At 45.4% G+C, this 13,517-nt stretch overlaps 1 protein-coding gene across 2 annotated transcripts in view; it reads right to left on the reverse strand.

The window, feature by feature from the left end:
* HRH1 (histamine receptor H1) overlaps positions 1-13,517 on the reverse strand; it is a 96,328-nt gene that overhangs the window by 26,992 nt on the left and 55,819 nt on the right. Inside the window, exon 1 of one of the 2 annotated variants that reach the window (XM_037728843.1) lies at positions 406-452. The exons of the other annotated variant lie outside the window; for it this stretch is intronic. The gene's annotated coding sequence lies outside the window, so the exon portion shown is untranslated. Of the gene's footprint in view, positions 1-405; positions 453-13,517 lie in introns of those variants that run through there. 2 annotated transcript variants of the gene reach the window in all.

The raw sequence follows: 13,517 nt of genomic DNA on the forward strand, positions 1-13,517 counted from the left end.
CAACCTCCGCCTCCTGGGTTCAAGCTATTCTCCTGCCTCAGCCTCCCGAGTAGCTGGGACTACAAGTGCATGCCACTGCACCTGGCTAATTTTTCTATTTTTTTTTTTAGTAGAGACAGGGTTTCGCCATGTTGGCCAGGCTGATCTCAAACTCCTGACCTCAGGTAATCCACTCACCTCAGCTTCTCAAAGTGCTGAGATTTCAGGAGTAAGCCACTGTGCCTGGCCCACTATATTCTATAGAACGAATTCAGGTATCCTTCACTTACACTTGGATCCCTACAAGGGCAGAGGCACTGTGATATCCATTAGTATTTCCAGCACCTAGACCAGTGGCTTTCAAACTTGGCTGCACACTGGAATCATAAACAGAGCTTAAAAAAAATACTGATGCCAAGGACTCACCATTCCTGGACTTGATTCTGATGTAACTGGTCTGGGGTGTATCTGGATTTCAGGATTAAAAAAAAATTTCTTAGAGACAGGTTCTTGTTTGTTGCCCAGGCTAGAGTGAGGTGGCACGATCATAGCTCAATGTGACCTTGAACTCCTGGCCTCAAGCAATTTTCCTGCCTTGGCCTCCCAAAGCACTACGATTACAGGCATCAGCCACTGTGCCTGGCCTGGATTTTTAAAAACTCTCCAGATGGTTCCAATGCAATCAATATTGTGAACCAGTTTCCTAACCAAAGCTGAATTATGGTAGGAGGAGTTCAGTAAGTGATGAATGAATAAGTAGATGAATCTGCCTCTAATGCACCACAGTTCTGACCCAACATGACCACATTCAGAGTTTCATGTTATGCTAATTCATTAATAGATTCAGGAACTATTAATTAAACAATAATGTGGTACGAGGTATTATGCTAGGCCAAGCCACTAGAGATAGAAATGTGAATAAGACTCCCAATCCTCCCCTTGTTTCTGATATGCCTTAGGGATGGCTGGGGCCTGTCCTAGTTCATCCAAGAATGTTCTGTCCTGCTGGTTAATTGGGCCAGCTCCAACAGCAATCATTTTCCTAGTGACTGATAGCAAATCTTACTTCTGGCTGCTTCCTTGGGCAAGTGCTAGCTAAGGACAGACTCTATTCACTCTCAGAGAGATGAAGTTCCTAGTGGGTGTTGGCAAGTCAAGAAATCACAAAAAAAAGTGGTCTTATCTTGATTTCTCCAAGCACTGCAGAAGTGAAAGGGAGATGCTCAAGTGTAGACGAAGTCCTGTGCAGCTCAGACAAGCCTCCTGGGTGTGCATTTACATAAAGAAAATATAAGGTCGGGCATGGTGGCTCACACCTGTAATCCCAGCACTTTGGGAGGCAGAGGTGGGCGGATCACCTGAGGTCAGGAGTTCAAGACCAGCCTGTCTCGCTCTGTAGCCCAGGCTGGAGTGCAATGGCACCATCTCAGCTCACTGCAACCTCTGCCTTCAGGTGATTCTCGTGCCTCAGCCTCCTGACTAGCTGGGATTATAGGTGCCCACCATGCTGCCTGGTTATTTTTTGTATTTTTAGTAGAGACAGGGTTTCACTGTGTTGGCCAGGCTGGCCTCCAACTCCCGACCTCAAGTGATTCAGCCACCTTAGCCTCCCGAAGTGCTGGGATTACAGACATAAGTCACCACACACAGCCTCATGGTAACACATTCAAAAGAAATTCAAGTCCAACATCTAGAAAATAAAACGATATGGAAAAGTAACTTCGACCCTACTGAACACTTTCAAAGAGGCAAAACCATCACAAAGAACTTCTTTTCCCATCTGTCACCCCACAATGCCAGCTACAGCGTCACCTCCTCATCCTCAAATCTCCCTGCCCACGCTCTCAAAAACTTCAGCTTGCCTTGGTTCCTCTTTAATTCTCTTTTCCCGTCTCTCACCCACTCTTAAATCCTTCCGATTTATTGAAAAGTATCATGTAATTTCTAATATAATTCAACTTAGCTTTCCCAGTGCTGTCTTTTCTTTATTCACTATGCCAATCAGCCTGGCAAATGCCCAAGAGATAAGCAAACAGGTCTACTCTGGAAACAGATGGAGGGGGCTGGGCAGTGGCTAGTTATATATCAGCACCTTTGACCCATCACACAGAGCTTTTTCCACCTGGATTCATCTTACTGTGTAGCCTCATCTCAGATTCTCCACTCCCCACAAATAGGCCCGGCTCATGTACGCTCCATACCTTCGCAAATGTGGTTCTCCTGTGGGAAATGCCTGTTCCCATCCTCTTACCCTGACAAGACATTCAGTTACATGTCACTTCCTTTAAGCCATTCCTCAATCTCACTGGGCAGGGTTAATTCACTTCCTTCTCTAGGGCTTTGCTGAACTCTGCACAGACCTCAATTGCAACCCTTATAAAGCTGGGCTGTGGCTAGGTACAGTGGCTCATGCCTGTAATCCCAGCACCTTGGGAGGCCAAGGTGGGCAGATTGCCTGAGTTCAGGAGTTCAGTATCAGCCTGGGCAACATGGCAAAAACTCTGTCTCTACTAAAAATACAAAAAATCATCTGGTTGTGGTGATGCACACCTCCCATCTCAGCACTTGGGAGGCTGAGGCACGAGAATTGCTTGAACCTGGGAAGCAGAGTTTGCAGTGAGTGGAGATCGTGCCACTGCACTCCATCCTGGGCAACAGAGCAAGACTCTGTCTCAAAAATAAATAAATAAAGCTAGGTTATAATCCCTCAATTACTGATGAGACTTTTTTCACTAGACTGTGGGTGTCACATGTGGGTTGGAGTCATCTCCGGTCCTCAGAGCCAAGAACTCGGGAGGCTCTTAATGAAGTTACTGAATGCTCCAGAAACATGTTCCCATCACTGGGTGCTCCAAAGAAGCATTCACCTGTCCCCTCCTCCCTGATCATCCCTCGGGGATACTTGGAGTGCCTGCCAGATCAGAGTTTCAGAGATCTGCCCTGGCAGTCACCTGACTAGGTCTACATATCCTCCCATGTCTGGCCAGCCTTCCAGAGAGCAGCCTCTCTCCGACTCCAGCCAGGCCTGGTTCTCACACAGTCAAAAATAAAAGGAGTTAAAAGAAGCCAAGCGATTAGGCAAGAAAAGGAAATGAAGGCATCCAGACTTGAAAGAAAGAAGTAAAACTATCTATTTGTAGACAACATGGTCTTATTTGTAGAAAATCCTAGGGAAATTACAAGAAAACTTGTAGAACTCAAAAATGAGTTCCAGGGGCCCAAGTCCTCAGTTTGGCCTTGGAGGGGCCCCTCTGTCTCCTGGCCCTGCTCCCCCTTTCCTGCGGCACTTCCCAGCACCCCTCCTGCGGCACTTCCCAGGTCTTACCAGCCGCAGGTAGAGGACCCACTTCCATGCTGCCTACTTTCTCCTCTCTGCTACTTGCCTGGGCACAGCCTTTGGAGTGCTTCTGTCTCATCCTCACCTCATTCCTAAAGTCCTTAAATAAGGGGCATATTTATTGAGGCTAAGAGTTGGACCTGCGTTATCTCATTCAATCCCCACAGCGACCCTCAGAAGTAGGAACTGTAATTATCATCCCCATTTTTCAGATGAGGCTCTGGAAACCTACACCCCTGGTCCAAGCTCACATAGTTATAAGGCCCACTGGCTTTGAAGTAAGGGATGCCTGACTTCAACATCCGATTTCTTTCATTTTTTTTTTTTTTTTTTTTTTGAGACAGTTTCACTCTTGTTGCCCAGGCTGGAGTGCAGTGGCGCGATCTCAGCTCACTGCAACCTCTGCCTCCAGGTTCAAGCAATTCTCTTGCCTCAGCCTCCCGAGTAGCTGGGGCTACAGCTGTGTGCCACCACGCCCGGTTAATTTTTTGTATTTTTAGAAGCGACGGGGTTTCACTGTATTAGCCAGGATAGTCTTGAACTCCCGATCTTGTGATCTGCCCACGTCGGCCTCCCAAAGTGCTGGGATTACAGGCATGAGCCACCACGCCCAGCCCCAACATCCGATTTCTTCATTGAAACTTGGAAAGAGAAGAGAGACACATCCCCTAGCTAGATGTGTCTCTTCTCTCCCTGACCCAGACCCCAAGGCTGATAACTTATCAGTGTGTAGAACTGACTCTGTGCTGTGATCTTCTGCCCTGTTTAGCTGCAAGATCCTTGGGAGCAGAGGCCATGTCTTAATCAGCTTTGTAGCCTCACATGCTAGAACTGCTTGGCATATGGTAGGCATACACATTACAGGGCTTCAGAAAGAGTGAAACGAGATGATTGAGGGACAATACTCTAAAGAGAACTAATGTCTGTTCCCTTTTGCATGCACAGGAGAGATGGCCTCACTCATATTTGGGGCGACAGCATGATGTGGCTGAACATATTATGGGGAGACGGCTGTCCCCCTCCTTGCTGACAGTGCCCCATGTGTCCCCTTCTCCTGGAGAGAAGGGCCCAGTCTTCCGGGCAGGGATTTGTGCACTCATCTTTGTTTACTGTGTGTCTGGCACAGTAAAAAATATTTGTTGAATGAATTTGCTGTGTGACTTTGAACCCTTATCTCAACTTCTCAAGGCCTCCTTTTTTAAACAAGGGGGTTGCTCAAGATCAGGGATTTTTCAAACATTTTCCCTCCCTGCTTTTCTCCGTAGTGCAACTACTGGTTTATGCAACAATTTATATAAGACAGATGGAAGCAGCTTGTTGCAGTAGCTGGAGTGGAGAGGGGGGACACAGAGCCCTGTCTATTTGACTCCTCCGCTTTGCCCCAGGCTCACCAGAGTCCTTTCAGAGCAGTTTGAGAACAGTCAAGCCGGAGGAACTCGAAAGGACCTTAAGATTCAGAGAGCTCTGTAAGGAGCATCTACATTTTGAAAGGGTGACTCTGAAAAGAGAAAATCCTTTTCCGCACATTTGGACAACTATCATTTAATGCGCTTGAATGCTGGAATGTAGGGCCTTGATTAGGAGTGGAAGGGTGTAGTGTTGTCTTAGGATGGAGAGTTGATGTTTCCCAGGGCCTCCAACCCCTCCCCAGGTCTAGGGGCCACTAGTTCTGCCTTACCGTTTGTGCCAGTGAGCCCTGATGCGCAGCTTGCCAGCAGACACTCGGCCGCTGTACTTTCCTGCCAGCCTGCCATCTTCTTCTAATTGGGTATCTGCTTCACTCCGACTTTTTTTCTTTCTTTTTTCTTTTTCTTTTTGATTCAAAGTTTTGCTCTTGTTACCCAGGCTGGAGTGCAATGGGGTGATTTCAGTTCACTGCAACCTCCGCCTCCAGGGTTCAAGCAATCCTCCTGCCTCAGCCTCCCGAGTAACTGTGATTACAGGCCAGTGCCACTACACCCAGCTAATTTTGCATTTTTAGTAGAGACGGGGTTTTACCATGTTGGCCAGGCTGGTCTCGAACTCCCAACCTCAGGTGATCTGCCCGCCTCAGCGTCCCAAAGTGCTGGGATTACAGGTGTGAGCCACTGCGCCCAGCCTACTCCTACTTTTCTCCATTGATTTTCCCCTCCTCTTGTTTTCCAGAACTCACAGAAGACTTCCACTGGTTCTAAGCAATTTACATAGTGCTGTGAACTTGCTGGGGGAAGTTGAATAAATGGATGTGTGATAGGCAAATAGCCCTAGATTTCGGCATTTTAGTTAAAATTCTGCACAACACCTGGGATATATAATCACACAGGAACCACTTAGCTTCTTATGAAAACAATCACAGAGTCAAGGAAATGGAAAAATCATCATAGTTTTCATAAATCGTTCCCATGAGGACCTGCTCAATGCCCGGAAGTTACAGCTGCGTGCACTTACAGCTGTGGCTGCACCCACCCTCACTCCCACCCTGTCCTCTGTCTCCTGATACCTTGCTATTTACCCAGTTCCTGAACAAGTTCCTATCCAGGCTGTAGGTGTTCAAGAGAGCTATTAACTGACTATTGGTATCTAGCGGAGGTGCTCCCCTGTACAATCAGAACAACCACACTATCACTGGAATAAAGGATTACGGGATACTTTTAAAGAGAAACTGATATGTTCATTTTCATTGCAGCATTATTCACAATAACCAGAAGGTGGAAGCAACCCACATGTCCATCAGCAGATGAATGGGTAAACAGAATGTGGTCCTCACATACCATGCAACATTTTTAGCCTTAAAAAAGGAAGGGCAGGCCGGGCATGGTGGCTCACACCTGCAATCCCAGCACTTTGGGGGGCTGAGGCAGGCAGATCACGAGGCCAGGAGTTCAAGACCAGCATGACCAACATGGCGAAACCCAGTCTCTACTAAAAATACAAAAATAAACTAGACGTGGCGGCATGCACTTGTAATCCCAGCTACTCAGGAGGCTGAAGCATGAGAATTGCTTGAATCTGGGAGGTGGAGTTTGCAGGGAGCCGAGATTGCACCATTACTCTCTAGCCTGGGCAACAAGAGCAAAACTCTGTCTAAAAAAAAAAAAAAAAGAGGAAGGGCATCTGGCATGTGGTACCACCTCGATGAACCATCATGAACCTTGAGGGCATTCTGCTAAGTAAAATATACTGATCAGAGAAAGAGAAATACTGCATGATCGTACTTATATGAAGTCCCTAGAGCAGTCAAAGTTATAGAGACAGAAAGTGGAATGGTGGCTGCCAAGGTCTGTGGGAAAGAGGAAAGGAGAGTTAGTGTTGAATGCACACAGAATTTCAGTTTTCTAAGGTGAAGGGCTCTGGAGGTGGATGGTGGTGATGGGAGGGGACAGGTGCATGGTTGTGAATGTAGCTAGTGTCACTGAACTGTCTGCATAAAATGGCTAATGTGGTAAGTATTAGGGATATTTTATCACAATTAAGAACAAGTAAATAAGAAACTAAATAGCTCCTTACAGCCCTTTGACAAGGTCTAACATGAGAGGATTTGTCAATTTAAGGGCATCCTGAGAAGAAATGCTCTTGGGAATTCATGGTAGACTGGATGGAGGTGTCTTGTAGTAGAGAGCAGTGCATTGATTCAGTTGTTACACCTTAAACCAAATTTTCTTATACGCTCATATTCCCACACCTAGATACTTCAGGGGGCAGTGACTCCAGAAACTCCATTTAACATTTAACTTGATATTTCCTCATCTCAGTTAAAGAATCGGGGATTGGTCTCTAATGCTCCTGGGGAAGCAGAATTCTGAATAAAACCAACTATCTTGAGGTTGGTTGTCTTTTTTTGTTATTGACATAGAACAATCATAAAAACTTGAAATGCAGCAAAATACTGTGTGCATTATGATTCTACTTATGTAAAACAGAAATGCAGGGGGAAAAGTGAATCTTTGAGAGGTAGGCGACCCTTCCCTGGGGTTGCTATAATGAACTTCAACCTTTCTGTTCTTTAAGTTCAGCACAGCTCGATAAAAGAAGGCAAACAAGGTTTACAAGACGCAGCCTGACAAGAAGGGTAAAACCAGCATGATCTTCCCTGCACTGGATGACGGAAACCAATTTACTATCTCAGCTGTGTGTCTGGGGCACATTTTCACCTGCCGGGGTGAAACGGGCAGCCCTGCAACTCCACACCTCCTCCTGCCGGCTGCCTGCTGGAGTGGCTGCAGGCTCTGGCCTGGGTTGTAGGAGACCCAAGTGCCAGTGGCCTCATCCCTAAGCCACATTCACTCCAGCAAGCAGGACCCTCCACCTCAGCAGTACTGTTCTCACAGAGGACAGGGGATTCTTGGGACAGTTATGAGGTAACCAGCCTCAGAGACAGGTGGCTTTACCAAGACTACACAGTAAGTCAGGGTTGGAGATGACAATGGCACTTGGGGTTTCTTAGACCCAGGCCTAATTCTTTTCGGAACCAAACAAATAACATTTATAGCAGCTACCCCAGGCCAGGCGTGGTGCTTGGGGATTGATAGGTATGGTTTTATTAAAGTCCCACCACAATGCTAGGAGGTAATTAGTGTTATAATTACTTTTCCAGATTACTTTTACTGAGCCTTAGAGAACTTAAGAAATTTGCCAAAAGTCACGGAGCTAACAAAAGGCAGAATCTAGATTTTAACCTTGGTCTGTGTGACTATCTGTTTGTATCTAGTATTTCCTTCCTTCCTTTTTCAGAAGACTTTTGGTAAAAAAAAATAAGTTACCACAATGAAAATAAATAAATGAGAAACTAAACAGCTCCTTAAAGCATTTTGACAAGGTCTAACATCAAAGGATTTGTCAATTTAAGGGCATTTTAGGAAGAAATCTTCCTGGGAATCCAGGGTAGACTGAATGGACGTGTCTTGTAGCAGACGCCAGTGCACTGATTGAACTGTTGAACATTAAATTTTCTTTTCTTCCTTTTTTTTTTTTTGAGAGGAATTCTCACTCTGTTGCCCAGGCTGGAGTACAGTGGCATGATCTTGACTCACTGCAATCTCCACCTCCCACGTTCAAGCAATTCTTCTGCCTCAGCCTCCTGAGTAGCTGGGATTATAGGCATAAGCCACCATGCCAGCCAATTTAGTATTTTTAGTATAAAAGTGCTTTCACTATGTTGGCCAAACTGGTCTCGAACTCCTCACCTTGTGATCTGCCAGCCTCAGCCTCCCAAAGTGCTGTGATTACAGGCATGAGCCACCACATCTGGCCTATTTATTTATTTTTAATTGTGGTAAAATATCTACAGCGTAACACTTATCATTTTAACCATTTTATATGCACAGTTCAATGACACTAACTACATTCACAACCACACAATTAGCAACCACCATGCACTCATCACTACCATCCATCTCCAGAATTCTTATAATAATCCATTAATTCATGTGTTAGGTTTGTATGGTTTTCTGGAGTCACTGCCCCCTGAGGTATTTAGGCACGAGAATATGAGTGTATAAGAAAATTTAGGCCAGGCACAGTGGCTCACGCCTGTAACCCCAGCACTTTGGGAGGCTGAGGCGGATCACAAGGTCAGGAGTTTGAGACCAGCCTGGCCAACATGGTGAAGCCCCGTCTCTACTAAAAATTCAAAAAACTAGCCAGGCATGGTGGTGGGTGCCTGCAAGCCCATCTACTTGGGAGGCTGAGGCAGGAGAATCACTTAAACTCAGAAAGCAGAGGTTTCAGTGGGCTGAGATCCGGCCATTGCACTCCAGTCTGGGCAACAAGACCAGCCTGGACAACAAGAGTGAAACTCCATCTCATAAAAACAAAAATAAATAAATAAATAGTGGCCGGGTGTGGTAGTGTACACCTATAATCCTACCACTTTGGGAGGCTGAGGTGGGCAGACTGCCTGAGCTCAGGCGTTCGAGACCTGCCTGGGCAACATGGTGAAACCCCATCTCTACTAAAAATATAAAAAATTAGCGGCCTGTGGTGGCTTATGCCTGTAATCCCAGCTAGTCAGGAGGCTGAAGCAGGAGAATTGCTTGAACCTAGGAGGTGGAGGTTGCAGTGAGCTGAGATCGCACCACTGCACTCCAGTCTGGGTGACAGAGCAAAACTCTGTCTCAAGAAAAAAAAAAAAAAAAAAAAAAGCCAGGCCTGGTGGCTCACTCCTGTAATTCTGGCACTTTGGGAGGCCAAGGCAGGTGAATCATCTGAGGTCAGGAGTTCAAGACCAGCCTGGCCAACATGGTGAAAACCCATCTCTACCAAAAATACAAAAATTAGCCGGGCGTGGTGGCTCACGCCTATAATCCCAGCTATTCAGGAGGCTGAGATGGGAGAATCGCTTGAACCTGGGAGGCAGGGGTTGCAGTGAGCTGAGATCACATCACTGCACTCCAGTCTGGGCAACAGAGTGAGACTCCATCTCAAAAACAAATAAATAAATGAGAAAGAGAACTTTGCTGTGTGTGCCTCCCATGTGTCCCATCCCACCCATGGCCCCTGTAAGAAACCACTGATCTGACTTTTAAGGAATCAGTCTTGTGTCTTTTAAAATTGTTTTATTACTCAAATGTGCATCCCTAGATATTACATTCTTACCATTTAAAAAATTTGCTGACTTTTAATTCTTTTTAAATTTATGGGTTCCTCATTCATCCTTTCAGTTCCTTATACTTTTTCCTTGGAAGAATCTGGAAGTTTGACTGTCGCATCTCCCACAGCCCGACGTTGCTGACTGCACACTTGAGGCTGTGTGCAACACACTGCTCTGTCGTGCGGTCATCCTGTGAATTGCCAGCTGAAGCCAGAGACTAGCTCAGGCTCCGGTTTGATCCCTTTGGTAAGACTGCAGGTGGGGCTTGGCTTCTTTAGGTGGCACATAATGTCTGGTTGTTTCATTTTCTAATAATCTTAGCAGCTGTTAATCCCTATATCTATTCCTCTATTTCCTTAAAAATGTTAAAAAGTTTTCTAATCGTGTAAAATATGCATAATACAGAATTTACCATCTTAACCATTTTAAAGTGTACAGATCAGTAGTGTTAAGTACACTCATATTGTTGTGCAACCAATCTCCAGAGCTCTCCTTATCTTGTAAAACTGAAATTATATTTACTGAACAACTCCCCATTTCCCCCTCCTCCAACCTCTGGCACCCACCATTCCATTTCCCTTTTCTTTTTCTTTTCTTTTTTTTTTTTTTTTTTTGAGACTGAGTCTTGCTCTGTCACCCAGGCTGGAGTGCAGTGGTGCGATCTCAGCTCACTGCAACCTCTGCCTCTGGGGTTCAAGTGATTTTCCTGCCTCAGCCTTCCAAGTAGCTGGGATTATAGGCACCCGCCACCATGCCTTGCTACTTTTTGCATTTTTGTAGATGGGGTTTCACCATGCTGGCCAGGCTGGTCTTGAGCTCCTGATCTCAGGTGGTCTGCCTGCCTCAGCTTTCCAAAGTGCTGGAATTACAGGTGTGAGCCACCAGGCCTGGTCTCACTTTCTTTTCCTTTCTGTTTTTTTTTTTTTTTTTAGACAGAATCTAGCTCTGTCACCCAGGCTGGCGTGCAGTGGTGTGATCTTGGTTCACTGCAACCTCCGCCTCCTGGGTTCAAGCAAGTCTACTGCCTCAGTCTCCCAAGTAGCTGAGATCACAGGCACAGGCACATGCTGGCATACCCAGCTAATTTTTTGTATTTTTAGTAGAGACAGGGTTTCACCATGTTACCCAGGCTGATCTTAAACTCGACCTCAAGAGATCCACCTGCCTCTGCATTCCAAAGTGCTGGGATTATAGGCGTGAGCCACCCTGCCGGGACTTCACTTTCTGTCTCTATGAGTTTGAGAACTCCAGGGATTTCATATAGGCAGATTCATATACTAGTCCTTTTGTGACTGGCTGATTTCTTTCAGCATAATGTCCTCAGGTTTTATCCATGTTGTAGCATATGACAGGATTTCCTTTTTTTTGATGCTGAATAACATTTTATTGTATGAATATGCCACATTCTGAGTATCCCTTCATCCATTGATGGACACTGTCTGTTTCCACTCTTCAGCTGCTGTGAATAATGCTGCTGTGAACATGGGTGTATAGACATCTCTTCACGACCCTGCATTCAATTCTTTTGGATATATACTCAGAAATGGAATTGCTGAATCACATGGTAATTCTATGTTTAATTTTTTGAGAAGCTGTCATACTGTTTTCCATAGTGGCTATACTGTTTTAGGTTCCCATCCTTTATTCTCTTTTATTGTTCATTTCCACTGCTCACCACTCAGGGAGTGTTCAGTGCCGTCAACTACTCATATTGGGATCTGAAAGGTAATGTTCCCTCTAATGGTCCCAAACTGGGAACTGCATGGAAGTTCAATAACAGGGGATCCATTAAATGGTAGATCCCTAACATGGAATCCCATGTAGCTATTTTAAATATTGTTGTAGAAGAGTGCTTGATGACATGAAAAGATGTTTCTAATACTTGTTTAAGTTAAAAAAGAAAGAAGGCTACAAAACAGAATGTGTATGTGTAGGGTAATCCATAGTTTTGGTAAAAAGACGACTGTGTATTAGTAGGAGGAGCTCTCTTAACTGACCTTCCCTTAACCAATTCACTGAATCAGCCAAAGTCCCTCACCCCTGCCACTTGTAAAACACAGTGACCCAACAGCTTTTGCTTTTATACCTTCTGCTCCCTACCATTCGGTCGTACAATGAGTAAGCGTCACCTCAGTCCCAAGTTAGTTGTTGTCAAACTTGTCTATTCCAGTTGTATCATACATGGTATGAATGAATTGTACATGACATCAGAAGGTAAAACATGAGTGCAAAAAGGTCTCCATGAGAACAGAGTCAAATATTTGGAGAAGATGCCTTAAACTAGCCTTAAGTTAGGGGTGGATGAGGCAAGGGTAAAAGCCTGGGACACCACCTCTTGGAGGGGAATGATCTTTCTGAGTTATCACCCTGGAGCATCAATTCTTGTCACCTTTATTGTCCTCAATTTTCACAGCTGTCTATGGTAAGCGATCAGCCACATCACACTCACCAACTGTGTAGAGTCAAGAGACCATTTTTATTCTGTTGCAAACCTTCAGGTCAGCACATTATAGGTATATATAGAATTCACTCCTGCAGGGGCAAATATGTGGCATTTGTCCTACCATTCTCCTATCCTTAACCCATGGCTGATATCACGAACCCATTACCAGATTCTATCCTGCTAAATCCACACTGTAGTATCAGAATCTTCTGGTTAGCCACAACAAATCAACTGGAGCTGACACGTTATGTGACATGAAACCTATGCTGCCTCCCCAACCTCCTCAGGTTATATAAGGCTTTAAAAAAATCAGTAGAGGCTGGAAGTGGTGGCTCACACCTGTAATCCCAGAACTTTGAGATGCCAAGGTAGGCGGATCACGAGGTCAGCAGATTGAGACGAGACCATCCTGGTCAACATGGTGAAACCTTGTCTCTACTAAAAACAAAAAAATTAGTCAGGCATGGTGGTGGGCGCCTGTAGTCCCAGTTATTCAGAAGGCTGCGGCAGGAGAATCACTTGAACCCGGGAGGCGGAGGTTGCAGTGAGCCAAGATTGTACCGCTGCACTCCAGCCTGGCGACAGAGTGAGATTCCCTCTAAAAAAAAAAAAATCAGGTGGAAAACTAAACATATATAAAGTGTCTAAAGTCCTGGTCCCTGGGCCCCTGGCCTAAATATAGTTTCATACATGGTAAGTATTCAGTGTTCATTGAATGAATGAATGGCAATGCATGGTCTTCTGCTTTCCAAAGCTCACCATTCAGTCTTTCTCCCTCATATAATTCTTGTTGTGATTCCCTGACACCTGTACTCTGAATTTCCTCCCAGTCTACAGGACAGCAGAAGGCCATAGTGCCCAGAAATCCCACCATTACCAACTGGTTTCTTTTCAATGTGAGGGTTCTTGGCAGGTGACCTCAATTCTAGAATTAGAAACACCTAATAACTTCTGCCTATCTCCAGGAGGGTTGTGACACACCAACAAAGTGATTCTCAGAAGACCGCGTTACTAACTGCGAAGCACTCTGCCCCAGGAAGGAGGCTGTAAATCAGACTTCTTGTTTCATGCCACTGTTGTACAGCTTTTGGAAAGCACTGGCCAGCCTCTCTTCTTCCAGAAAGGAAAAAAAGGCTTCCATCTCCTCATTTTGCTTTACCCTCCCCGTCCTGTTTTGCAGTCTCTGGAGT

Source organism: Cebus imitator, unplaced genomic scaffold (assembly GCF_001604975.1).
Source record: "Cebus imitator isolate Cc_AM_T3 unplaced genomic scaffold, Cebus_imitator-1.0 Scaffold281, whole genome shotgun sequence".
Lineage (NCBI taxonomy): Eukaryota > Metazoa > Chordata > Mammalia > Primates > Cebidae > Cebus > Cebus imitator.